The sequence below is a fragment of the Podarcis cretensis genome (assembly GCF_951804945.1).
Source record: "Podarcis cretensis genome assembly, chromosome: 1".
In the NCBI taxonomy this organism is placed as follows: Eukaryota; Metazoa; Chordata; class Lepidosauria; order Squamata; family Lacertidae; genus Podarcis; species Podarcis cretensis.
The window spans coordinates 40426524-40453255 of NC_137170.1; the positions used below are offsets into that span (position 1 = coordinate 40426524).

Genomic DNA, 26732 nt, shown 5'->3' on the forward strand with positions numbered 1-26732 from the left:
GAAGTCTCCACTGGTGCCCACAAAGCCCCGCTCACCCCCCCCCCCCGAGTTCGGCTTGTAAGAAGCATTCTGTTGTAGCCAGAGTAGGCTGTGGAATGTGCTTGGCTGCAGAGTGTGTGTGGTGCTCGCAGTAGCTTATCCAGTTTGCAAGTGTGCCCACAGAACCAAAAAAGGCTGGCAAACCTTTGCCCTAAACCAAGTAAAACTTAGTGAATGGGTCTGATTCACTGTCAATATCTAATTGATTGCTATGTTTACATTTGAGAAGAAATTATATCCAATTAGATGCAGGCACCCTGCCCCGCCCAGTAGGACTTGACTCAGCTTTCCTGATTAAGTAACCATCCTGATTTATGCCGCATTTAGTATGGATTGCATCCACTGATCTCTTGGGGAGGGGTGTTGATGTGGAGGTTTGTTGCCCTACGAGTGGCCACTTTGCCTCTTCCAGCATTTGTGATTCCCTATACCTATCTGCATAATCATTTTCCAAAGGAACCTGGCCCTGCATATTGAATATTCCCTCTCATTTCAAAGATGTTTTCATTTCCCCTTACATACAAATCTACCATCATGCTATATACCACACCAGTAAAATAACATAATAGATGGGGCTTTCCCACAAGCTATATAAAGGATGGACTGCACAAAATAGATTGCGGGGAACATATCACTGATAGCTTTTTGCAGCTGAGCATTGGGTTATAAAACACCCAAGTAGAGGTTGAAGGATTTTTTTTTAACCGCCTCAATCCATTTCTAAGCTTTTTTTAAAAAACTCTGGAATGATGATCTGGCAAATAGGGTCATCTACATAACCACTGAGCTCTTAAAAACCCCCAAACAAACTACTTTCTTTATTGTGTCAAAGAAGGGGTGGAATCTGTGCATCTGTGTACATTGCTCAGAGTATGCAGTTCAAATTAAACCTGTGCACACACAAACACGAAAAAGAGCAAGCTGTACCTTGTATATCATGTGGTACTTTCAGCCATCACAGCAAGATGAGGGTGATAACAGACAAATCCCTCCGGCTACTGCATCTTCTCCTCCGCCTCCCTCCTCCAAATGAGAGACCATACAAGGGAACACAGCAGAACTGCAAATTACTGTACTGCGCAGTTCCTACTTAATAATGACATTCCATAAGTTAGCAAAAAATCTGCCAACATCTGCAAGCTCCTCCACACCGCTGTGAGCCAAAGTTAAAAATCATGTGTGACAGTGCTGTGGAAAATGCAATTGATTCCATTCTGATTGTGTCAGTTCCAAACACAGACAATATTGATGATGCTGTACAGTAATCTTATTGGGCTTGGACCCAACTGAACATTGGTCTTTGTCAACTCATTATTCCTCTATCAGAGGGATCTTGGTAGATTGATCTTGCCAGAAGCTCTTGATGTGTCTCACAAATCACTGTTCTGCTGTTGGCAGGCAGATTCGAGTGCTGCACGGTAATTGCTGTTTTTTTCCTTCCCCCAGAAGACTGTGACTACATATTGCGAGTCATTGTCATATGAGAGAATATAACTGTCCTAACAGATAATGTAGTTAGCTGTGTAGCCTTCAATCAGGCCAAGAGGTGTGGCCATGCTGTGGATGCTCCTGAACAAGGTGAACATTGTCTCCTCACCTACTTAATTAACACAGCTTGATTTGAGTGGGGAAATACATTTGTATTAAATATGAAGCCCAAACCAATGGCCACATGCAAATACGCTTTTTACACACATGTTACTTTTAGGACAACTGTGAGCATTAGTGAACACTGGCACCAGCTTTCCAACATATGCAAACACCAAGCATAATATTGGCCTACGGATCATTAAGTGGCAGTCAACATTACGCAAATATCCTGATGTGGACCACTGCTGTGCTAGCAGAGCTATCATTACATAGTATTAGGTTCCACCAGACGCAATAAGCTTTGCCAACTTGTTAGGCAACTCCAATGCTATCCAGAATGCGGCTATAGAAACAGCAAGTTGTAGTTTGCACAGGCAAAGATTGCCACATGCAGTTCACCACAGCATAAGAAGAATTACACTATGGTGGTCCTGAGTATCTAGGAAGATGTAGCCTCCCAACAAACACTTTGTATGATATCCTATTACCCACTTGGAGTCATTAAATTTATTACAATGCTCTACATCTTGTACATGACATGAATTGGGGAGGATTGGCTGGGAGCATCAGATGCTTCAAAAGCACTATCATTATTTAAACCTCAGTGGTGCATTTGTGCAATGCCTTACTGGTGTTTCCTGATCCTGTCAAGGTGTCAGGAACGACAAGCTTCTGCACTGCTTGTTGGCTCCACTGCAGACCTCTTTACATGCGTTGTTTCACAAAGAAACTCATGAGCCAAGAAAAGGGCAATGGTTTTCAGAAGCTGCTCTAAACCATTCCCTGTACTGCAAAGATCAAATGTCAGAACTCAGGAAAATGATAGGAATGTGTGGGGTGAGAAAGATATTATGAGAATGCATCATAAAATGTTTTTAATATTTGCTGCAGAAATTCCAGACAGCAGACGTCTGCTCTGGTTTTCTTTAGAGCAGATTTACAGCAACTTTGAGATACATCCTCCCCAAACTTCAACTTATCAAAAGAAACACAATCATATCTTGTAGGCAACACAAGACCTCGAGTTTGTCTTCAGCTGGTAGATGTTAGACCACTATACCCACACCATGACTATATGCATGTGAAATTGCTTTGAAAATCTTTACTTTTAATTTAACCCAGAGAAAATGTTTTCTTTCTACCAAGTGTTCTATCCCTCTTTCATGGCAAAAGAAGTGAGTTCTGCTTTGATCTACATAATGGATCTGTTGAAGTGTTTTCTGTTCCCCAGATGTGTGTCAGAGCCCTTTCGATAATGTCAAGGTCATTTGACTAGCAGGCTGGGCTTGAGGCATTCATAAGAAACCAAAGAAAAATATGTATCTTTAGAGGAAAGTTACATTGCTAAAAAAACCCTACCCCACTGATTTGCTGCTGCAAATATGCAAGACGAACTCACTCATTCTGAAAATACTACATTGCTCCTTGATATATGGCTATTTGGGGCATAACTGGGGATGACCTATAACTTTCAGTTCTCCTGGGAATCAGACAGTGTCAATGGAGTCTCTGAAAGCCACAGTAGCTTCCTAAGTTACTCAGTTCTGGTCCTTGGTTTAATCCATTTAATCTTTTTAATAACTTCACATAAGTTTTCCACACATATGATCACTGTTGCAAATCTATTGTATACCTGTCCTAATGTGCCTGTTCTGAAATGGATGACCCAACCTTTATGATAGGCATGGAGAACCCATGGCCCTCAAGATGTCTTTGTTCTCCAGCTCCTATCAGCTCCTGCCAGTAGAGCCAGTGGTCAGGGATGATGGGAGTTGTAGTCCAAAAATATCTGGGAGACCAAAGGTTCTCCACCCTGCTGTATAGAATGCTCAATGCATGGTTAAACAATTGAGATATCACTATGGTGAGATTGGACAAGAGACAGTTATTAGATGATCAATCTATGGAAACACGTAATGAAGTTTGTTATTTTTGTGAGGAACAGGGTTGGTGCAATGAGGTGGAAGTGTTGAAATATGGTGTTTGGGAATATTTAAAGGAAGCTTATTGTGAAATTACGGGGGTATAAGAAGGTCCTAATTTGTAGAAGTTCTCATGTGGATCCCTATAATTTTTAAAGACCAAGGGTATGACCACCTATGTGATATGTGGACAATCTAAAACTAACTGCAGGGCTTATGTGGAAGCAGGAAGTAACAGAAAGTGATGGAGAGAACCTGAAGAGACATATATCCAAATATGGATTTGTAGGAGGAGGTCCTAGTTTTTCTGGTATGGGAGGGGGGGAATCTCAAACTTGTCTCAGCCACTTTCAGACATGGGGAGAACTATTTCTAGTGTTTCAAATGAAAGCAGGCACTGATTAGTTACGCTTGATGTTTGATAGATGAGCATTTCCTGGTTTCTCTAGTAACATTTGGCTATCTCATTTTTGTTCACCATATCATTTTTGTTTTTACATTGATAGGTCAGATGTTTGTATTCCTTGCATTTCATTCCCCTCTGATCTTACTGCTACCATCTGGCCCCCTGCCCCCCCCCCCCGTGTTTATATCTTTGCCAACTTAGGATGGCAATGTATGCATCTGGTGAAGGAGATTATGACCCATGAAAGCTTCTGCCATAATTAATTTGTTAGTCTTTAAGGTGTCACAAGACTCTCCACTGTTTACACTAGCTACAACTAGTCTTCCAGGGGTAATGAAAGACACTGGATTTTGGATGTGACTCATAAAGATTCAAGGAGCCCAGACTAGATGCACCTCAGCAATAGTATCCTTTTCTATGTTTCATCATGTTACATAAGATCATTGGTGGGTGCCCTCCCAATAGTTGTGGCTGTGAGCTAGAGAGAGAAGTATATTTGGAAACTTCCCAACAGCTTGAAACTCTATCCTCTTGGGAACATAACTGAGTAGAGCCTGAGAGTCTGGGAAACTGGTAGAAGGTGAGGACATTCTGTTTCAATAGCCTATAAGATACCCCAAGGCACTTGGGCTCTCAAAATTACTGCAGAAGCAACATTATAATTCTCAGTGTAACTGACTAGAACAAGCTTCTAATACATGTTCTATAGGCTTTTGCACATACAAAAGCTAACAGCTCAGACTTCTGAATCTTCGTTCTGCAGCAGAGATGGAGAGGATCCCCCATCCTGGTGTTGTTGTACTCCAACTCCCATCAGTTCCAAACAGCATGGCTAATTGCCTGGATGATGGGAGTTGCAGTCCAATGACATTGAGAGCCAAAGGCTCCATATGCCTGCTCTGCAGGTTCCCATCTCCTCTAAATCCCTAGACGCAGTTTGTTACTTGGTTCTTTGTGCATACCTCTCCTGACTGCTGACAACTGGTGTCACACACTAGGAATACTTACTTCCTTTTGACCCTTGACTTACACCCTGAATCCTGCCTCCAATTAGTTCTAGTTGTTAAGTTTCATCCTACTTCTGATTCCCTCAGAACCTACCTTGTCCTTTAAGCAAGATTTGGGTGGAAGACACATAATTTAATCTGGCTTAGCTTTCTAATAAGGTTTGAGCCTGAATATTTGTTACATTCTGAAGCTGTTGAATTTTGGAATTTACATGGGAAAGAGTATTTGCCTGTTTGAGTTTTCAGAGCTGTGAACAGCTGGAAATTCTAATATATAAATAAAACAATGCCTTTATTTAAATTACAGTAAGGCTAAGATACACGAGCTAAAGGAAATAAGAAGTCCAACAGTACGACAAGGGTGTGAAGCTTCTTTAATGCAAAATATCCTGAACTTGAAGTACAATTGCTCTCTGAAAGGTCTTACAATATTACTTTATCCAGCTGGGTCCCTGTTTGCAAGCACATAGCATTAAAGGTGAGGCTGGGAACTGGCGGTGTCAGGTTTCATAGAGAAAACTGGTTTATCTTTTACTAACAATCTTTAGCAATGTGCTGTGACCTGCCCTTGGAGTAGTGGTTTAACAACCTTTGCCCGAGCACACTGTGCCTCTTCTTATATCTTTAATAGTTTACTTGATGGACTATGAAGAACTGCTAGATGACAGTTCTATTTCATTTTTGTCACCACATGGCTCTCCGTTTTTCTCTGAGTCTTTTTCTCAAGGGCACAGTTCTATAAGTCAATGTGGCAATATTCAAGATGGGTATTGCTCTTTCTACTACTGTATTTTTGAGGCAGTATGTGGAAGTCAGGGACTTGCCAAGATTACAGGCCTTCTGGAGAAAAAATAATGAAACAGTTTTTGAATTCCAACACATTTCCACTGAAGAAAAATATTTTAAAAAGATTCTACATTTTTGGTTGGGAAAATTCTTAAAAGCATTTTTAAGAAGTCACTGATGGTGGTGGATAGCACAATCTAACTGTTATTATATGGCACTAAGGTGCAACTGACATATATCATAAAGCTGTTTATACATTATTAATCTCTAACGGTAATATTTATTTGCAATAAAAAAATACTCTTCCAACAAACCATAGCTTTGATCCTGTTGCAGACCCCGCTTCTGACACTTCTATTTTGGTAAGACATAGCAGCTCAATGGTAGAATACAAACTTTGCATGCAAAAGGTCTCAGAATCAGTCCCTGACATCTTAAAGTACAGCTGGGAAAGACTTCCATCTGAAAGAGCTGCTGCCAGTCAGTGTGTAGACATTACAGAGCTAGATGGATGAGTTGCCTGATCTACACATGATACAAATAAGAGCATTTGCCAGAGAGAGTTGCCAAATTCTTCTCACTGGTCTTAAAAATAATACTTTGAGAACTAAGCACTTGATTTATTGCCGGCAGAAACAAAATTTGATTCTCCTATCATATGAGCTTCAAAGCTTTAAAGGCAAATAGCAAATGCTCAGATGTTTCATGAACAGAGAGGGGGGAAAAACAAAGGAAGGAAATAATTTGCAACAGCACTTGGGCCATATTACAGAAAAGTCACCTAAAAATATCTATGTGGGTATGGAAGATGCTTTGCAGTTTAAGAAGTAGCTAAATTCTAAAAAAAATCCGTACATCCAACAATTACTCAAATTGGTCAGGTTTCATATGACAGTGCCCTTGAAATTTTAAGGATAACAAAAACCACCAGATTAAGGGCGCCTTCTCACATTACTGGGGCGAAGTGGATTCCCCATCACTTTATTCTTCACTCCTCCAAAAACAGTTTAGGAGCGGGGAAAAGATTTACACTCACCACTGTTGATACTATCATGGGAAGAAAGCATGTCTTCCCCTTTTTTATTTACAGATGGACCACATACAGATGGCCTGTTTGGGGGAGGGGGAGAACCACAGCTCAGTGGCAGAGCATCTACTTTGCATGCAGAAGGTCTCAGGTCTGGTCCTCAGCATCTCCACGTAGGGCTGCATTTTGAAGGAACATGAGCTCTGGCTCGCAGTTAAGGCTGCCAGTTCTGAGGGCCTTCTAGTGGTTCCCTCACTGAAAGAAGTGAAGTTACAGGAAACCAGGCAGAGGGCCTTCTTGGTAGTGGTGCCCACCCTGTAGAACACCTTCCTTTCAGATAAACAACTGCATAACTTTCTGAAAACATCTGAAGACAGCCCTGTATGGGGAAATTTTTAATGGTTGATGTCTCACGGTGTTTTTATATTATGTTGTAAGCTGCTCAGAGTGGCTGGGGCAACTCAGTTGGGTGGTTGGGGTTCTTCTATCTATCGATCTATCATCTATCTATCTATCTATCTATCTATCTATCTATCATCTATCTATCTATCTATCTATCTATCATCATCATCATCTATCTATCATCATCTATCTATCTATCTATCTATCTATCTATCTATCTATCATCTATCTATCTATCATCTATCTATCATCTATCTATCTATCTATCTATCTATCTATCTATCTATCTATCTATCATCTATCATCTATCTATCATCTATCTATCTATCTATCTATCTATCTATCTATCTATCTATCTATCTATCATCTATCTATCTATCATCTATCTATCTATCTATCTATCTATCTATCTATCATCTATCTATCTATCTATCTATCATCTATCTATCTATCTATCTATCATCTCTATCTATCATCTATCTATCTATCATCTATCTATACGTTGTGGGAGAGTACAGGAGCCCACAGCTTGCTTCTGTACACCATGTGTGTGGCAGGATTCCCTATGCTTCTATGCCTTTCATCTAACAAGATATCAAGGCTGTTTATGTTATGGGCAGAGGAGCTCCTTCAGATAACTGGGTCCTAAGCTGTTTAGCTCTCTATATGCCAAAACCTGGCAGCCCAGTGACAAAAAAGCAGCCAGTACAGGCCTTTGAGAACTGGTGTTTTATGGTGTCCTGCAGAAATGCCCATCAACATTCAGGCTGTTGCATTCTGTACCATCCTCTGGGCCATCTTCAAGGGCAGCCCCATGGAGAACAAGTAGCAGTAATCCAGCACAGCACTTTCTAATCTATATTATTAAACATCACAACAATTGTTGGCACTTGGGTCTCTAAGACTGGGACCCTTTGCACACTTATCCACCCTGAGGTGCACAGTGGGACTAAGTTTTCAGTAAACATGTGCAGGATTGTGCTTGCGCATTCCTTTGCAGATGCAATTCTTGTCAGATCCCCTGTTTTAAAGGCATTTCTTCTTTAGCCTGCCTTAGACACTAAGCTTTTTAATGTTCATTCCCTGATGAGAACTATCAGTTTGAATCTAGCTTTTTATCTGCTCTGCATCTGAAATACAAGGAGGCAGGAAACTGCTCTTATTTGTATGCTCCCATTATAATACAGCTTCTGCTTTTGTAAAATGGGAATTATCGGCAGGTTGAGACTACTCTGTCTCAGTTATGCCTAATGTCAAGATAAAATGCAGAAATTGTTAGGAGTTTATATGTCAGGAGTGTTTTCTTCTTGTTGTTTTTTTTTTAGCAGTGAAAAATAAAAATGGCTCAAAACCATATGAATCCTCAAATACCAGCTCAGTTTTGGCTTCTAATCCTGAGGCTTCAGAACTGATCTGGGATTTCAGGTTGTATGTTTGTGAGGGGGGAAATGAATAAGAAGCACTTGAACATGTAGTTCAAAAGGAGCACTGCGGGCAATGAAAGGAAGCACAGACACGCTTCTGGCTTATTCCCAATTACCCCAATTGATGCATGGAGCAGAGAGTCATGGCTTGACGAGAAGCCCTGGCACGACGCTTGTAGAGAAATTTGGAGGGAGGGAGAGCACAAAAGAGCATCACATTTGTGGAGGACAATTTGTCAATATTAACTTATCTCCATATACATTTGATTATTTCCCCCTGAACAGTTTTTCTCTGTTATTTATTTATTCGCAAGCAGTTAAAGGCCAGTGGGGCAGGGTGGAGTCAATGGGATGGTAGATAGGGCACCAACCAGAGCTTCCCTTTGTGGCTTTATTCTACTTCCACAGAATACCAGCTGCTGGTGAGGGGAACACTGTTGCGCTCAGGTCCTGCTCCTGGGCTTCACTTGGGCATCTAGTTGGCCGCTGTGAGAAAAGGACCCTGGACTAGATGGGCCTTTGGTCTGATATAACAGTGCTGTTTTTTTACATTATTATGCACATAGCATGCCATCCCTCACCCTTCTTCTTCCAACCCGTTCAGTATCACCCTTTGCCAACTTCTGCCCCCCAAAATTTGGGAAACATCATAGCAGTGGCGTAGCGTGGGGGGTGCCAGGGGGGCCGGCCGCACCGGGCGCAACATGGGCGGGGGGCACGCTCGCACTAGCAGCTCTCTGCCCCTACTAAAATCCACGGGTTAGGGAGCCCGCGCTCGCTCGGCTTGGCGAGGAGGTCGCGGAAGGGGGAGAGCGAAGCCTTCTGCCGCGGGCAAAAAAAGGAGAGGAAGCCGGGCGGGCGGGCGGGCTGGCTGGCGGGGGTCTGGTTGCGCCTGCTGCTACTGTTGCCGCTACTGCTGGGCTTTGACAGCTTGGCGAAGTGGAGGGAGAGGAGCTTTATGGTAATTGCGGCTCTCTCTCCACTGGCCGCCTGGGTAGTGAGCCGAGCCGAGCAGGGAGTCTGGCGAGGGGGCGGGAAGAGACTTTCCCCCCTTTTTTCCACCTCGCCTGGTCAAAAAGGAGAGCGGAGTCTCCTCAGGGCGCCCTCAGGCAGGGAAGGGCAAGGCAAGCAGAGCGAGGAGGAGAGAGAGGGGAGGGGGGGAGCAGCCAGGAAACGCCGCGGTGTAGAGGGGGAATCAATTAAGGAGAGAAAGCGAAAAGCCTTGGAGAAAGGGAAAAAAGGAAAGAAAAGAGGCAGCTCCGGGAGAGCGCGGGGGAAAGAGAAGCCTCGGTGCTGCTGCTTGGGAGAGTAAATTACTGTACTTGCCTTGCCCCGGGTCAGGGGGCGCAAATTACTTGCCTTGCCCCGGGTGCTGATAACCCATGCTACGCCGCTGCATCATAGCCCTCATGGGCGTGCCAGTAGTGGGCAAAAATGGGGAGAGCAATGAACGTGACTCTTCTTTTTATACACACATATATTCTGCACCCAGGTGTCATGGGCTAGAAGTCAGCTTCACCTTCTGAATAGCCACCCTGAAGGGAGAGGAGAAGGCAGAGTGACTTCACCTGCAGCTGTTCAGCCTTCAAGGACACAGAGGAGAAGGCGCTGGTGAGAACTAGATGGCTGGAGCCTTATTCAGCAGAGCTTTCAGCAGCAGTCAAATGCTGGTTACAGTGATTGGATTTCCTGGCCCTACCTTGCTGCTTCCTGCTTGTCTTGACCCCTGATCCCATGACCATTAGATTCCCTGACCCCTAGACTGTTTGACCACATGGATTGCTATTTGCCTGGCCCTAGGACTTTGGATGCTGCCTCTGCCTCTTGGAAAGTACACCTCAGAGACTCTTCTGGTTGGCTGGCTTCCCACTCTATTGAGCTCTGCACATCGTTGCTCAGCAATGAGACTACTACAATAGATGCACACAAACACACCTCAGCATCCTCCATCTGGGCAAGCAAGAGACATCAGGGCACATTCCAGCCCTGGACCAAAGATCCAAGGACACATTCCAGCCATGCAAAATCCAGCAACAAGGAGTGGACACAGAGCAGGTCTGGGAGGCGATATGGCCTGAAGACAGTCCTGAAGTGGCTAGAGAGGCCTGGAGGACCACATTTGGCTCCAGGTCCTGTGATTACCCAACCCTTCATCTTGATTTTCCAGTTGTTACTGCACTAGAACTCCAATCATCCTTGCCCATTGACCATGCTTGCTGGTTAGAGTTGTATTTCAGCAACATCTGGAGTGCCCTAGGTTTCCCCCTCCCCCAGTCAAGACCATAAAGGAATTCCAGTCCTGTGAGCAACTGCACTGAAGCATCAGCTTATAGGATACGGTATAATGGACCTGACTCCTAAGCTCTGCTCTTGCCACATTGGCAGAACCATGTTATTATCTGGTATGTAGCTGTGCCACACATGCTGCCAGTGGCTTTGGAAGAGGTAAGAGTTTAGGGGAACTACCCTACTCATTGCTTTTTATGTACTTAAAAAAAACTAGTTTGCAATTCAACACTATCCAAAAGTCCATCTAAAGACACCTTTTGCAGCAAAATGGATCAGAACAATACTCACAGAATCATATTTGGAAGGGACCCTGGAAGTCATACAGTACAACCCTTTTAGACTTTATATTTTAGACTTTACTGATTGTGACCTTGACCTAGAATACAGTCATCATTTGATTCTTTAGGTTCACCATCACAACTGTGTTTTTAATTTAGAAACCATTTCTTAAGGATTCTCACTGATTGCCATGTAAGTTTGCCAAACTGTCTAGTAATCCACTTTGTACTGTGGCTGTATAGATGAAAAAGATTCCTCATGCCACTATGATAAACTAATTGTGGATTGAGAGCCGTAGTATGGTTTGGATGTAGTTGAACATTCTCAGACTTCTGAAAATTTTTGCTTACAGATTATTTGCTTTTCCAGCTTTAAATATCAGGTTGTATGATATAACTTTATATCTCAGGTCAATCTGTACCACCAGGTGAGCTATGCACCTCCGTATTTTATTCCTCAGAACTTAACGTAACAATATTAAAATGGAGCCCTGGGGTGTATGATTGAAGATAAATAGCTTAAAGTGTTGTATGGAAGGTAGTGAGCCAAACTGAATTATGTGGGATGGGAGGGGTCTCCTACATAGAAGGTGAAGCAAAGAGAGAGATAAATGCCCATGACAGTAGTTTTAAAGTGTGGAACAATATATACGAATGAAACTATTTATTCTCTTCTCTAAAGTCTACAATTTCTTCTGTGGTTTTCTATTATTTAGTACCCAAAATATGTTAGAATCTGAATCCAAATAAGAACATGAAGAGAGCCAGTTGGATCAGGCCAAAGACCTTTCTTGGTCAGTATCCTGTTCTCACAGTGGCCACCCAGATGCCTATGGAAAGCTTGAACAGCACTTGTCATTTCCTGGCGCTAATATTCAGAGGCTTAATACTTCCGACAGTCGAGGTAGACGTTTCAAGAGCTACTGAGATATATATATATATATATACTGGCATCTTCATATTTTCTGAAGCCAGGCAGATCTGAGCTAAAATAGGCACTTTCCAAATTGGTCCAAGTCGAATTGAGTCTTTTTCTGAGATACTGAATCAGGCCCTGGACTACATATTGTGGTTGAAACACACCACTACAGGGCCACAGGTTCCCTGTGACTGCCATGAGAGATGCAAAAATAGAATCTGAGGACTATGTTTCTGAAACCATTAGGAGCAGCAACAACAATGAAATCTTTCTTTAAATACGTCAGGAGCAGGAAACTAGCAAGGGAGATTGTTGGACTATTGGATGAATAGGGAGTAAAAGATGTGCTAAATAAAGGTAAGGAGACTGCAAGAAAGCTGAATGAATTATTTGTCCCTGTCTTCACTGCAGAAGATGTGGGGCAAATAGTCATAACTTTCTCAGGAAGCGAGCATGAAAGCTTTAGTGCTGTAATGAGTATATAGTAGTACCTTGGTTCCTGAACTTAATCCGTTCAACACCCGAAACCATTCGAAAGCCAAGGCATGGTTTCTGATTGGCTGCAGGAGCATCCGTTCGACTTCCAAAAAACATTCACAAAGCAGAACACTTACTTCCGGGTTTGTGGCGTTCGGGAGCTGATTTGTTCAGCAGCTAAGCTGTTTGAGAACAAAGGTACCACTGTATTCTTGTGTACTATTTTACATGCATACATGGGAAGAGACTGTAATCTCTTTGCAGGCAGAAAGTCCTGGGTTCAACCCTTGGCATCTCAGAGCCAGTGGATCAGAGCCAAATCTGATGAGTTGTAAGCTGTCTTGAGGCCCTGCTGAAATCAAAGGCAGGCTGTACATAGAAACGATAATAATGATCAGAAGACTTTGCAAAATATATATAAAAAAGTAAAATAAAATTGATACAAAAATTCACATTAACCAATATAGCAAGAATTCATTTATACTAATCTGAAGAGCAAGTTTAGAGCTATTTTCAGCAGAGGTACATTGCCATGAAAAGCTATAGAAGTTTATTAGTTTGTGGTTGCAAAACGCCCAATCCCTTGGCCTTAAAACATTGCATCACAGTTCATTTGATGCATTATTTTAATGAGTTCATAACTAATGGGTTGATAGAACGGAATATTCAAATTTGCATGTTGGCTTGTTTTATGTATAACAAAACTGTATCTGAAAAAACATGGCATGTCATAGGTACAGTGCATCTCTGCAGAGGGAGCTTCTTGAGGGAGGGCAAGAGAGTATTAGCATAATATGTATTTCCAGTGTACCTAGCTGACGGGGTAAATTTACAGCTAAAGTGTGTGGACTATAGCTCACAATCACTTGGTTCCACAGTGTTTTACATAACCCCTCAGGTGTCTGAGAACTACACTCCCTCAGTCAATCACTCTTCATAATATATCGGGCACTACCCGACCTGATGGGGAGGAAGCAAAATTGAGCATGTAAAGTACAAAAATACATATTCATAATAGAAAATCCAACATGTTATTTCAGTTTGTTGATGTCTGTAAGGACGTGGTGGGTGAAAGATGGATAGGCCAAGTTAAGTGATGTTCTTGTAGATTCACCATGATGTGTATGATAAAAGAGACCCATTAAATAGTATATCTTATTTATGGAGCAGCAGAAGCAGCCCCTATGGATTGTCAAATACCCTATGAAATATCACCAGGCATGATAATGCGTTCTTGCTAATAGTCCCATTGTTTATCAGACCTCAGCAGCAAGACAGTTACTGAGAAGGTATTTTGAGGGTTTCCCCCCCCCTTCTTCATTATTTCTATATATAACCCACCAAAACAGTTGCAGAGAATGTTGGAAGGGGCTGATTGGAAGAAGAGGGAACAGAAACCCACAAACTGAGTTAAAGTCCCCATAGCATACCAAGGTGATCCATATATGTATCTGGTAAGTGAATGTGAGACATGTTCCCAAAGGAACTTCCCTTCCATCTTTTTTCAGAGCTCTCTAAGCAGGCTGGATGGACTTACAGTTCTTTAAGTGAGTTAGTGTGTAGTAGTGTTTAGAGCATTGGAGGGGGACCAGGAGACTCAGGTTTAAGATCCCCACTGAGCCATGGCACTCATCACTAGGTGACACTTGGGCAGCCTATCAGCCTAACCTGCCACACAGGGCTGCTGAGAGCATACAATTGGTATGCTGCTTTGAGCTCCACATTTCAACTAGAACATGTCCCGGGTCAGCCTTCAGCATCACTTGGAATCCTTTGGACTTTGTTACTCCCTGAAGATAGACCATCCTAAAGGTCCACTGAGACTCCCCTCAGTGTGGCTGCTGCAATCTGGTCCATGCTGTATCAATGACAAAACTAAGGTGCCATCTCATGCAACTCTGTGACTCTGCATAATGAGATATGATGGATTTTCGAATCAGAAGATAATTTCAGTGTTCTTTGTTCCAGCATAGGGACTATATATCCATCTGTGATAATGGAGTGTTTTCAGTATCGATATGGAGCCCTGCAGTATACACACTGGCAGAGAAGCAATCACACATTATGTTTCTCTGAAAGTTTAGGCACAGATATCACTCTCAATAGTGGTGTGTTGACTGACAAAAAGCAACATATGAATTGCCCCTCACAGAGCACTTAAAGTAAAAACTATAGTTTTTTTGCTATTGACTAAAATGGAGGGCTTCTGGGCTCATGCCCTAAAGTAGAAGAAATTTCACTGTTCAAAGATATGACCATTGCATTCATTCTTTGTATATTGAAGCATCAGCATTGCTATTATTTATAACACTGAGCTTTTATGGGCATGGGCCATTGCCTTTACCCCTTGCTTCTGATTAATAGACTAGGCCCAAATCTCTGTGCAAAGTCATGCTAGAAGTTACACTCTCTGACCTCTTCCTTTTGTTGAAAACATATTGCACTGGAATTTTGCATATTGCGTTCTGTGAGCATAATGGTTCACTTTCCAAATCTGGCTGCTCTTTGGCAAATTCCTTTGTTCACTGGGACTACTGTTTAATTTAATGTCCCCAAATGTGACATTTATCCACCTAGATTTTGTTTTCCAGGATTTTGTTAGAGATGGGCTGAAACCGTGTGACATAGTTCATTAACCTATTGGACCCTCTCCCCAGGTTTTCATCGACACCAATTTTACGTGCCATGTGTGTCATAGAGAGAGATTGGGAGCTACACTGTCCCCAGTTGAGATGCCAGCCCATATCTGGAATCATGGCGTGCAAGCACAGCAGACATGTGGCCAGATTTAAAATAGTAGTGTTATTCCACCTTATTAGAAGTGGGCAATCATTAGAAGACCTCTGCTTTCCCATCTAGTCCATCATCCTCTTTTACAGATGCCTCTAGGAAGCCTACATATAGACTATGAAAGCAATAGCCCCATGACCCCTGGGCCTCAGTGGTGATGGCATGTAGCTAACATCCATTGATAGCCCCACACTCTGTGGATTTGTTTAATCCACTTGTAGAGCTGTCCGGCCACCATCACATCTTATGCGAATGAATTCTGGGGATTCATTTTGTTTTGTGTGGAAGAAGGCCTTGCCTTTCTTTGCCTAGAATCTACCTCAGGTCACAGACTCTTCAGGTTACAGACGCTTCATGTTACAGACTTCACTAACTCAGAAATAGTACCTTGGGTTAAGAACTTTGCTTCAGGATGAGAATAGAAATTGTGCAGCGGCAGCGTGGCAGCAGTGGGAGGCCCCATTAGCTAAAGTGGTACCTCAGGTTAAGAACAGTTTCAGGTTAAGAACGGACCTCCAGAACGAATTAAGTTCTTAACCTGAGGTGCCACTATACTGCCAATCAATTGCACTGTTGGCCAAACCATACGCTACATTAAATATGTAGCATGCAGCTATATCAGTTTGTTTGCCTAAAAGAAAGATACCAAAAATGTGTGATTATATTTAAGAATGCAACGTGAAGGGAGTGGAAGCTGCACCTTTCTCTACTGTTCTGTGACCCTGACAAAAACTGTTCCCATGTGGTTTAGCCTTTTCTTGTTAACAAGTTGCTTCAGCCCCTTAATCATCTTTGCCTTGCCAAGTCCTTTACAATTCTTTAATGTGCCTTCAGAGCTTGAGATTCCAGTGGCATAGATACAAACTGAATCCGAGAGACAGTGATTTGTTCACCTTCACTAAATTGGACCCATTTTATTATTTATTTTTATCAACTAGATTTTTTTTGCCTTCCTCTCAGCCGAAGTTCTCAGGGTGATATACAGCACAAAGAAAACAATAAAATCATAAAATTTCAGTTGCCAAGTAGCATCAATGCAGGCATTGCAGTTATTCAGCTGTGCTTCACTGACTCAAAAGTAGGGGTATGGAGTCAACCTTGCGACCTTTTATTTATGTATGCCAAAATGCAAAACTTCAAATCTATGAGTTGCCATCTTTTAGAATTAGACAGAGAATTCCCTGTGTAACTTTATGGCATCCCAATAGCAGTCATCTCATATTTTTCTCCATTCAGAATCTTCTAACGTATCTGCGCTTCCACTATTTCAGATTTTATTGAATGCTGCTCTGAATGAAGCTTTTGAGAACTTGAAGGGGAGCAGGCTGTCTTTTGTGTCTGAAATGGAGCTGAAAAAATCCACGAGAAAACATCCTATTGTACACACAAAGTCTCTCAGGAGAAACACAACACTAAAAAAGAGACATTCATGCTGCAAATTTTTCTGTTGAAATTTACGTGCCTGTCAGTCTCTCCGTTGAAAGGGTTTCCGTTTTTGGCCTAATGCCGGGAGTTTGATATCCAAGGCTTTGGTGGCAAAGTGATTTGTTTCCTTTTGCTCGGGCCTTTTTGGTGGGTGAATTATATTTCAGTTAGCCGCTGTATCCATAGTTACAGTATTTTCCCCCTTTGACGCAGCAACCCTGCCAGGTGAAGTTTCTTCACTTCTCAGCCAACAAGCTTGCCTTAACTCTTTGGTTAAAGCTAATTGCTTTTAATACAGCAGCTCTTTTCCTCTCCCCATAGCATCCCTGGCCTTCCCAAAATCTGCATGATGCCAAGAAAGCTGTTCTGTAACTCCAGGGGAGAAATAAATATATGCATCTATAAACTGGGACCAATCAACAAAGCAAACTTTAATTTGAATGGAAGAGCCAGACCCAGGAAAGGTGTTGCAGAAGTTTAGCACCATGCTGCTTATTAGCAAAAACCATAGAGTGGCTGGTCTGGTAACTGTATTGAGCGATGCACTTCGCAACCTCCAGCATCCTGGGAAGACACTGTATTTAAACAAGGGATCTCTTTCTTCTCGGATTTGCTTATTAAGGGCATGGCCTTTAATTCTTCTTCTCCTTCCCCCACCCCTAGTGCTAATTGATTCTCATAGCATTTGAAAGAATCCATGATTAGCAGTCCTCAGGCTAACCAGTAGCATATTGAGTAGCATGCTAGTAAGCCTAGGTTGGGAATTGAGTCAGAATGGTCGGAGCAATGCCAGCTCCAAAGGCTAAATTGGTTACAGAGCTTGGGGAACGAGGAAATGGGAGGGAGAGGGATTTGCCAACTCACTGCCTGGGCTCTTAGCACCATCTGTTGTTGGCAACAAATCTGAGAGAACTCCTCATTTATCCCCCTCCATCAGCCTATAGGCCACAAGAGTGAGTGAATGGAGGTGCATTAGAAAAGTGGGAGTTAATTGGCATACATTGCCATCATATGTACATTGAAGCCTATCAAATTTTGTTAAGTACTAATGGATCCTCAATTAGGAATCTTTCTTATTAACCCAAGAGGAAATGGCGGTGCCTGCTTTTCTGTTCTTCCTGCTCCCCTGCCCAGTTGAAAGTTAAGGGGATATCTTAGGTATCCAGGGCCCTTTGATTTTACTAATATTATCATGATTCAGTACAGATGTGGAAAAGCATTTGTCATCCCATTTCAAAGCATACACTGGGTTTTGTCCAGAAACATGGGAGGTTGGTGATGTGGGAAGGCTCACTAATAGTTCTTCAACAGTTTGTTTATTTTATTTTTTCATTTTTATATCCTGCTTTTTCATGAAAGTTATTGAATGCACTTAGGTCTAAAATCCCCAAAGAGAAATACTAAAAATATCATCTTAAGACACTCTGCTTCATTTTAAGAGCAGGCTTCATTGATAGATCAATGTAGCACTGTTTCTGTCCCACTGCAGTTCACCTTCCACAAAAAAATCACTTTATTTTGCTGTACCCTGTGGCAAAATTATACGAGTAATTAATTCCATAAATCCTGTAAACTGTGTTTTTCATCATGTCCTTCCACCCCCATTCATTTCACTGCAAGGGAAATGCAATGCCGATGGAGGTAGGTGGGGGCAATGTAACAGACTACGTATCATTTGCAGAATGAAAGCAAGAGCAACTGCAAGTACCAATTGTGTTTGCTGGATTGCTTTCCATTCTGGGCATGGGAAAAATGAGCAAACACCAGCAATTTCTGATCCCTTTTCAGTTTTTGTCGCAATTCTCCAGCATCCCTAGGCATGTCCACCCATTTCTTACAGCATATATTATATATCTAAGTGGTATTCTGTGGCTGTGCTATAGGTATTCTGGTATAAGCTGGCATCTTGCTGTGTGTTCTCAATTGATGAACAATTTCCTCCTCAGCGTTTTGTTCAGTATGTTTCTTCTGTGTATGCGGCTGAAGCAGGTCACTGATCCAATTGGCATCTTCAGCCTCCTTGGAGAATTAACAATGTCCCCCCCCCCTCCCATACAATGGGCCTTGTAATATATATATATGAGACACTCAGAAATGGGTTGTATGGATCAGAGGAGAAGTGTGTGGGGAAGGAGGGAGAGCGGTAGGAATGCAACCTCTTTAATATTAAATGATGCGAATTAATATTTAATGGAGTAAAAGACACATCTTGGTTTGTGTTACTGCTTACAGGAAAATGGGCTGTGTTAATCTGCGCCGAATTGTCCAGAGGATAGTCGAAGTGGTGGAAAGAACAAAGCTGAGAAATGTTGCAGCTCAAGCCTGACATACACTGTAGAGCCCCTTGCCACATCCGGTAGGACAAAATATAGAGTTTCTTCAGAGCTAGAAACACTCTGAGGTTCCGGGTGGGCAGGTGGTGGAATCAGAATCAGGACTTCTGGATTTTGCAGAAGGGCATGATAATATATGCTCGCCTTTATGAAAAAAAAAAGCACTGGGCTATTTGACAGAAAATGCCTACAATCAAATGTTTATGTAAGCTCAGGATGTTTTGTGGTGCGTGATTCATTTCAGCGAAAGGCCCTGGTGTAGCCGTACCGAATCCAACATTACAGGGTTAAGGGGAGACCAGAGTTAAGAAGCAGGAAATATTACGGTAGCATGAAGGTGTTAATGTAATCCAATCAGACATGAAGACATTCTGAACAGAGACAATCTCAAATACCCCCTACACTTAGCTCTCCTCTGCCTCCCCGTTACAAGACATATGGTCCTCTGACAGAGTCTCAGAGCAGCAGGTTAGTTTACATACCATATGTATGCAATTGGTCGGCTCGGCAGGGTTGCGTTAAGGTTACTGCATCTGCCCTAACTCAGAATTTCCTTGTACTTGTAGGTTTTGCATCAGGCAGTTCTGTTATTTTAGCAGCAATTCTGTTGGGTTTCAGTTTTGAAAATCAACACTGGGGTTTCCTTTATTTTCTTTTGATTAATTTTGACTTTGTAATGGTGCCTCCAGAGAGGTAAGAGTCCAGACCATGGTACAGAAACTATTGTCAGAAACTCTATATTCATAGTAATATTTATCTGAGGGGCACAAGGGGAACCAGTCCTGACTGAACTCAATGTACAAGATTGCCTTTGGTGCATCATCAGAGTTGCAGAGAGCTGATCAGTGTTTTCTCAAATGCAGATTGCTGATACAAGTTACTAAAAACAAAACACCCCCCCCCCAGCATTTATCATTTAGGATTTATAATTACATTTTCTGAAGTAGTAAATGTAGTAAATTCCAGCTCTTATGACTAAAGCAGTCTTCCCCAACCAGGTGCCCTTGAGATGTTTTGGACTACAACTCCCATAAGACCATACCAAGCCTTGCTAATGATCAGGGGTGCCCATTGGGGAAGGCTGCACTAGAACATGTAGCTATACATGGCATACTCTTTGTGGCATACTCTTGTTTTTATACACAGTTGCACATCTAAACTTACTGTATTTTTCGCTCTATAGGACACACTTTTCCCCCTCCAAAAATTAAGGGGAAATGTGTGTGCCTCCTTGGCTTCAGCAATAGCAACGCAAAGCCTCGGAAGCGTAGAGGGAGTGCTCCCTCCGCGCTCCTTGGCTTCACGTTGCTTTCGCTGAAGCCTGGAGAGCGAGTGGGGTCGGTGCGCACCGACCCCTCTCGCTCTCCAGGCTTCAGGTATAGCCACCTGAAGCCTTCGGAGTGCAGCGTGAGTTCCCGTTGCGCTCCGGAGGCTTCGAGTTCCTTTTGCTGAAGTCGGGAGAGCAAGACTCTCCTGGCTTCAGCAGAGAGGGAGAACTGTGCAGCGCCCCTTCAGCCAAGCGGGAGGAGAAATGAAAGGGGCTCCGTTTCTCCTGCAGCTTCGCTGAAGGGGCGCTGAGCAGAGAGGGGGAGAATTTTTTTCTTGTTCTCCCCCTCTAAAACAAGGTGCGTCCTATGGTCGGGTGCATCCTATAGAGCGAAAAATATGGTAAATTGGTAACTATGGTTGAATTAACATTGTTGCTGAATGACTCATTTGCTAGGACCCTTAGAAAAAGAAGCACAAAAGTGACTGGAAATCCTCAAAATATGTTTGGCCCAAATTCAGAAAAGTACTTCTGTTCTTCAGTTCCCTTTTAAGTACTACGTACGTCCATACCTCTTGTTAGATGACTGGCATCCTGGCTCACATGATGAGTAGTTTATTAATCGCCTATCAAATGCTACTTGACTGGTCATTTGAATCTACCCCTTATGTGATTTAAATGGATGCAGATGTGACGGCTGCAAATATATTTGCATTTCCAGATGACTATAGGTACATTCTATATGCATTCTAAACTTTGCCCAGATGCTGGCTATTATTATATGACAACATGAACAACATTGAGGATACATCCAAATATCACTTTTTAGGCATGTACAGGAGAGTTCATCAAGTCAATCTGATTTTTTTAAAAAAATTCACACAGCATCAACATTTGCTGTTCAGGCTCCCCCCCCCCCTTTGTTTTTTTAAGGCTCAGAAAAGGTCTGCTGCAATAATGCACATCACAGCAGTGAAGTGTATAGCTCCACAAAATATTGATCTATCTAGTGGGAGAATCAGTTTAAATTTAAAAAGGGTAGGGCTAGCCTTTAAGAAACTAGCTCAGTTTCCCTAGGCTAAAAGGGTTAGGCATTTTTTGTAGGTGAAAAATAGACTCGGCTGAAAGTTTCAGCTTTCAGTTCAGCCTGAAACCAGCTGAGAACTAGCCTAGTTCATCAAAGCTAGAGAGAAAGCAATGCCATAAAGCTGGGCTCAGAGAACCGCTGTCTGAAACCCTGGGCAGCTACTACTAATCAGTGTGGACAAGTCTGAGCTAGTAGACCCAAAGGTCTGATTTGGTGCAAGAAAGATTCCTGTGAATTCACGGGGCCCACCAACCACTTCTGTTTTTGTTTTCATTGTTGTTACCCATGAAGAAGCAATCCTAGTGAGATTTAACTTCTCAGCCAAACTGTCAGGTAAACTCACCGCCATTCATCTGATTTCCTACAGCATAGTAGTAAATGTAGGTTCACTTCCAAATTAGGGATGACTTTGTATGCTACCACCTCCCCCTATCCAACCCACAATTTCTCATATCCATTTAGTTATGTGAATAAGCTCTGCAACACACATTGTATACCGATGAAGGATGAGTGCCTATCGGTTATAGGCCAGGGACCTTACAACTTTGGGGGTCAAAAGTATGTTTCTGTAATGCTGTGTGTTTTGTTTCCTGTACAACTCATACAACCAGAATGATGTTTGTATGGAAAATAGGGATACTTGGAGATCCTGGAGCGTGAAGGAATAGGTCTGCAGGAAGGAGTAAGGAAGTGGGATAGTGAAAGGCTGCTTGAGACAGATTTGCATTCAGGCAAATGAAATCTGTTTCCCCTTAGATAGATCACTTGTTTAAATGTCTGCACGTCATAAGCAGATGACCACCTTGCACATTGTGTGTGTGTGTGTGTGTGTGTGAGAGAGAGAGAGAGAGAGAGAGAGAGAGAGAGAGAGAGAGAGATGGATGGATAGGGACAGAGTCTGACTACAGATGATTCCTACAGAGGGGCAACAGCAGGGAAAACAATATTACTATTGTTAAAAAGCTTTTTCTCTTCTAAGGATCATATATCAGCTTAGGGCCACTTCACACAACCATTCTGCACAGGGCTAGCCATTCATTCTTCCAGTTTTGATTTTACCATGATTCGGGTTGTCCGTACCCTATATTAGGAGAGCATGCTACTCTTTTGCACAGTGCTCCTCACTCCACATTAGAAAGGCTTGCTATAGTATGCACAATTACAAGGTATGCTTGCAATTAATGAGCTGGATGACCCTTTCTTACAAACATGAACACTGCCAAAGATTTCTCCATGCATATCTGGCAACGACAGTCGTATTTACACAAACACTGGAGACTGTGGGGAAAATCCATCTGGGCTAGCAAAGAACCATAGTTTCCATGAACTCATAACTCCAAGGTTATGAGAATGAGTCAACAGGGACATTAAGCAGGAACAGGTTCAGCAGAAATACAAATTTATAGAGAATGGTCCTGGAAAAGCTTAAAGGGCTGAGGGAAGACATGATGGGGAAACCCAGTCAGATGGGTGGAGTATGTATGTATGTATGTATGCATGCATGTATGTATAAATGTAATAATAATAATAATATACTTGAAGGAGTGTCACCCAGGAGTAGCCAAAAACTTGCTCATTGCTGCCTCAGAGTGCAAACCTATATATATATATATATATATATATATATGCTTACTGGAGAGTAGATTTCAACTGAATACATGGATAGATTTATGAACAGCCAGAGCAGTTTGAAAACTGAACCCATTGTCCATGCTCTGTGTCATCTCCCAGTTATGCTACTGTAATGCACTTTTTGTTGGGCTGCCCTTGACGATGGTCCAGAGGTTGCAAGGCATTACAGAATGTGGCTTCAAGGTTGATAAGCTGGGCAACCTAATAGGACCAGTCCTGACAGCTTTGCACTGGCTGCCAGTGAGTTACTAGACCAAATTCAAGGTGTTAGTATGTATTGGCATACGAAGCCCTAAATGGCTTTGGGGTCCAAGTCCCTAAAAGAGTGCCTTCCCCAATATCATCCAGATGAATTCCTGTTGGTGGTGTCACCTTGGGCTGCTGCCCAGTTGGTGTTGACTGTGACAGGGCATTCTCAGGGGCAGTTGCCTGTTTGTGGAGTGTTCTTCTTGGTGAGGTGTGTCTGTCTCCTTCATCAGCAAATTTCAGGAGAAACTGAAAAACATTTCCTATTTACCCAGGCATTTGATGGGTGAAAGAGACCAGTCATGGCAAACTTGAAATTAGTAACCATGAGGATATGTGATTGCTTTAAGTGTTGTTGTTGTTGTTGTTTGAAATAGCCCCCTCCCCCAATAGTACAGTTGTACCTTGGAAGTCTAATGGAATGAGTTCTGGAAGTCCGTTCCACTTCCAAAATGTTTGGAAACCAAAGCACGGCTTCTGATGGGTTGCAGGAAGCTCCTGCAGCCAATCAGAAGCAGAGGAAGCCCCGTTGGTTGTTTGGGTTCCAAAGAATGTTCGCAAACCAGAACACTCGCTTCTGAGTTTGTGGTGTTTTGGAGCTAAAACATCTGAATACCAAGGCATCTAAGGTACAACTGTACTATTCTACATTTTGTTATTTGCCAGCCTGGACTCCTTTGGAAGGAAGAGTGGAATTGAAATTTTATAAACAATAGAAAAATATCCAGTGGTGTGGTGGGCTATGCCACATTGGAGGTCTTCAAGCAGAGTTTGGATAGTGATCTTTGTAGGATGCTGGGTTGCCTGCATTGGAAAGGAGTGTGGGAATTTGTGATACCTCCTTTCAGTTTTCCCTAACAGTTTTAAAGAGATCATACCATTTGCAGGTTTGACATGGAAGAGACACACAGGAACAAGTGAGAGCCTGTGTGGTGTAGTGGTACAAGTGTTGGTTTAGGACCTTGGAGACCAGCCATGAAGCTCCCTGTGTGGCCTTGGGCCAGTCACTCACTCTTCAGTCTCACCTACCTCTCAGGGTTGTTTTGATGATAAAACTGGGAGGAGACCTATGTACGCCACCTTGATCTCCTAGGTAGAAAGGTAGGATATAAATGTAGTAAATAAAAATGTAAGAAAATGAACCCTTCTGTTTCATACCAATGTTGCTCTAAGGATATGAAGAGCCCTGTTGGATCAGACCAGAGGCACATCTGGTCCAGTATCCTGCTTCCTGCAGTGGCCAACCATATGCATATGGGGAAACCCACAAGAAGAACATGAGGAAAATCTCCCTCTCCTGCTATGGTTCCCAGGCAATTGGTATTCCAAGACATACTGCTTCTGAACTTAAAGATAGTATATAGCCATCATAACTAGTAGCTGTTATTATTCTCCATGAATTTGTCTAATTGTCTTTTAAAGGCACCTGAGTTGGTGGCAGCCAACAGTAACCCATGGAAACAAATGTGACAGCCTAAGTATGTTGTGTGTAAAGAAGTGCTTGCATTTGTTTTTCTCAAATCTTCCACCATTCATTGAAGGTGTGGAAGACTCCCTGGTCCTGAATGGAGTACCTGAAGGACCAGGTGCGCAGCCTGGGAGTCATTTTGGACTGTTCATGGAGGCGCAGGTCAATTCTGTGTCCAGAGCAGCTGATACTGTGTCCAGGGCATCTGATACGCAGGCTGAGACCCTACCTGCTTGGAGACTATCTTGCCAGAGTGGTGCATGCTTTGGTTATCTCCCGCTTGGACTACTGCAATGCGCTCTACGTGGGGCTACCTTTGAAAGTGACCCAGAAACTGCAACTAATCAAGAATGCAGCAGCTAGACTGGTGACTGATACCATATCACACAGGTCCTGAAAGACCTACATTAGTAGACCCAGTATGTTTCTGAGCACAATTCAAAGTGTTGGTGCTGACCTTTAAAGCCCTAAATGGCCTCAGCCCAGTATACCTGAAGGAGGGTCTCCACCCCCATTGCTCAGCCCAGACACTGAGGTCCAGTTCCGAGGGCCTTCTGGCAGTTCACTCATTGTGAGAAGTGAGGTTACAGAGAACCAGGCAGAGGGCCTTCTCAGTAGTGGCGCCCGCCCTGTGGAACTATCTGACTTTTAGAAGACATCTGAAGGCAGCCCTGTTTAGAGAAGTTTTTAATGTTTGATTCTATTTTTAATATTCGACTGGGAGCTGCCCAGAGTAGCTGGGGGAACCCAGCCAGATGAGCAGGGTATAAATAAATTACTACTATTACTACATTGTGTTCTAGCATTGTGAAAGAAGAAGAAACACCTTTCCATCTACTTTTTCCACCCCAAACATATTTTTATACATTTCTGTTACACCACTTTGACTTACCCCCCCCCTTTTTTTCATAAACTTAATAAATTCAAATGTTTAAACTTTTCTTAATTGGGTGTTTTTTCCAGCCCCTGGTCATTTTGGTTCTCCTTTACTGAATCAAGGCCATGTTCTATTCTGGTTTCTGAGACACTGAATTAAGTGTGCACTGCCTCTTTGGGTACAGCTTAGTAACCTCTAGACTTTTCCCTGCCTTTTATCTCTTTTAGGAGAAACAGCAAGCAGGCCTGTGTAAAGAGCTCTTCCAGGGAACTGTATATAACCTTGTAAATAAGTTAGTTCAATTACTATCACCTGTGTGGAGCCTGAATTAAATAGGGGAAGTTCAACAGACAACTCAAGGATGACTGTATAAGAAAACTCCCTGACACAACATCTCTGCAAACACCAAAGACAGCTAGGTGTGCAAACACAATCAAATCAAATCTAAAGTCAGACATAACTGTGAAGAGAAGCAAAAAAATTAATATTTCAGTACTTCCTGCTCTAAGACTGTAGTTTCCTTAAGTATTATCTGAATGTTTGCTGGTGGAATAGATATACTGACAGACACTCATTCATGCACACTTCAAAGAACGGGCAATCTACTGGAGGGAATAAGCCCCTTACACTGTGAAAGTTCATTGTCAGCCTGTCAGGCTGGCACTTCATTACAATGCATTGCTAAATCTAAAAGTGTCTGCTATGGTCAGTTTCAAGCCTTGCAATAATATTGCCCCTCTGCTCCATTTGGAAATTCAAAAATGCTCTACATGGAAGGAGCCAGTGGAGCTTGTAATGTTTAAGGTAATGCTCAGATGAGGGTCAATGCTTTACCGAGCTGTTCTGAGAGATTCTGAATCCAGGCGTAAGGATTTCTTTCTTTCCTTCTTCCTTCTTTCCTTCCTTCGTTTATTCTAAAGACTGCAAACAAGAGGTATTCAAATATCTTGATTTTATTTTAGAGGAAGTATTCTTTTCATCTTCTTTCTGAACTTCACCTGAAGACCAAAAGAGGCGCTTCAAAATTATATTTTATATTAC

General features: G+C 42.5%; 1 long non-coding RNA gene across 1 annotated transcript in view; it reads left to right on the plus strand.

The window, feature by feature from the left end:
- The window catches only part of LOC307204452, a 73610-nt gene extending 52648 nt beyond the window's left edge, over positions 1-20962 (plus strand). The window contains exons 3-4 of the long non-coding RNA XR_013833697.1: positions 19014-19137; positions 20838-20962. This is a non-coding gene — a long non-coding RNA (uncharacterized lncRNA). The remainder of the gene's footprint in view (positions 1-19013; positions 19138-20837) is intronic.
- The last annotated feature ends 5770 nt before the right edge of the window (positions 20963-26732 follow it).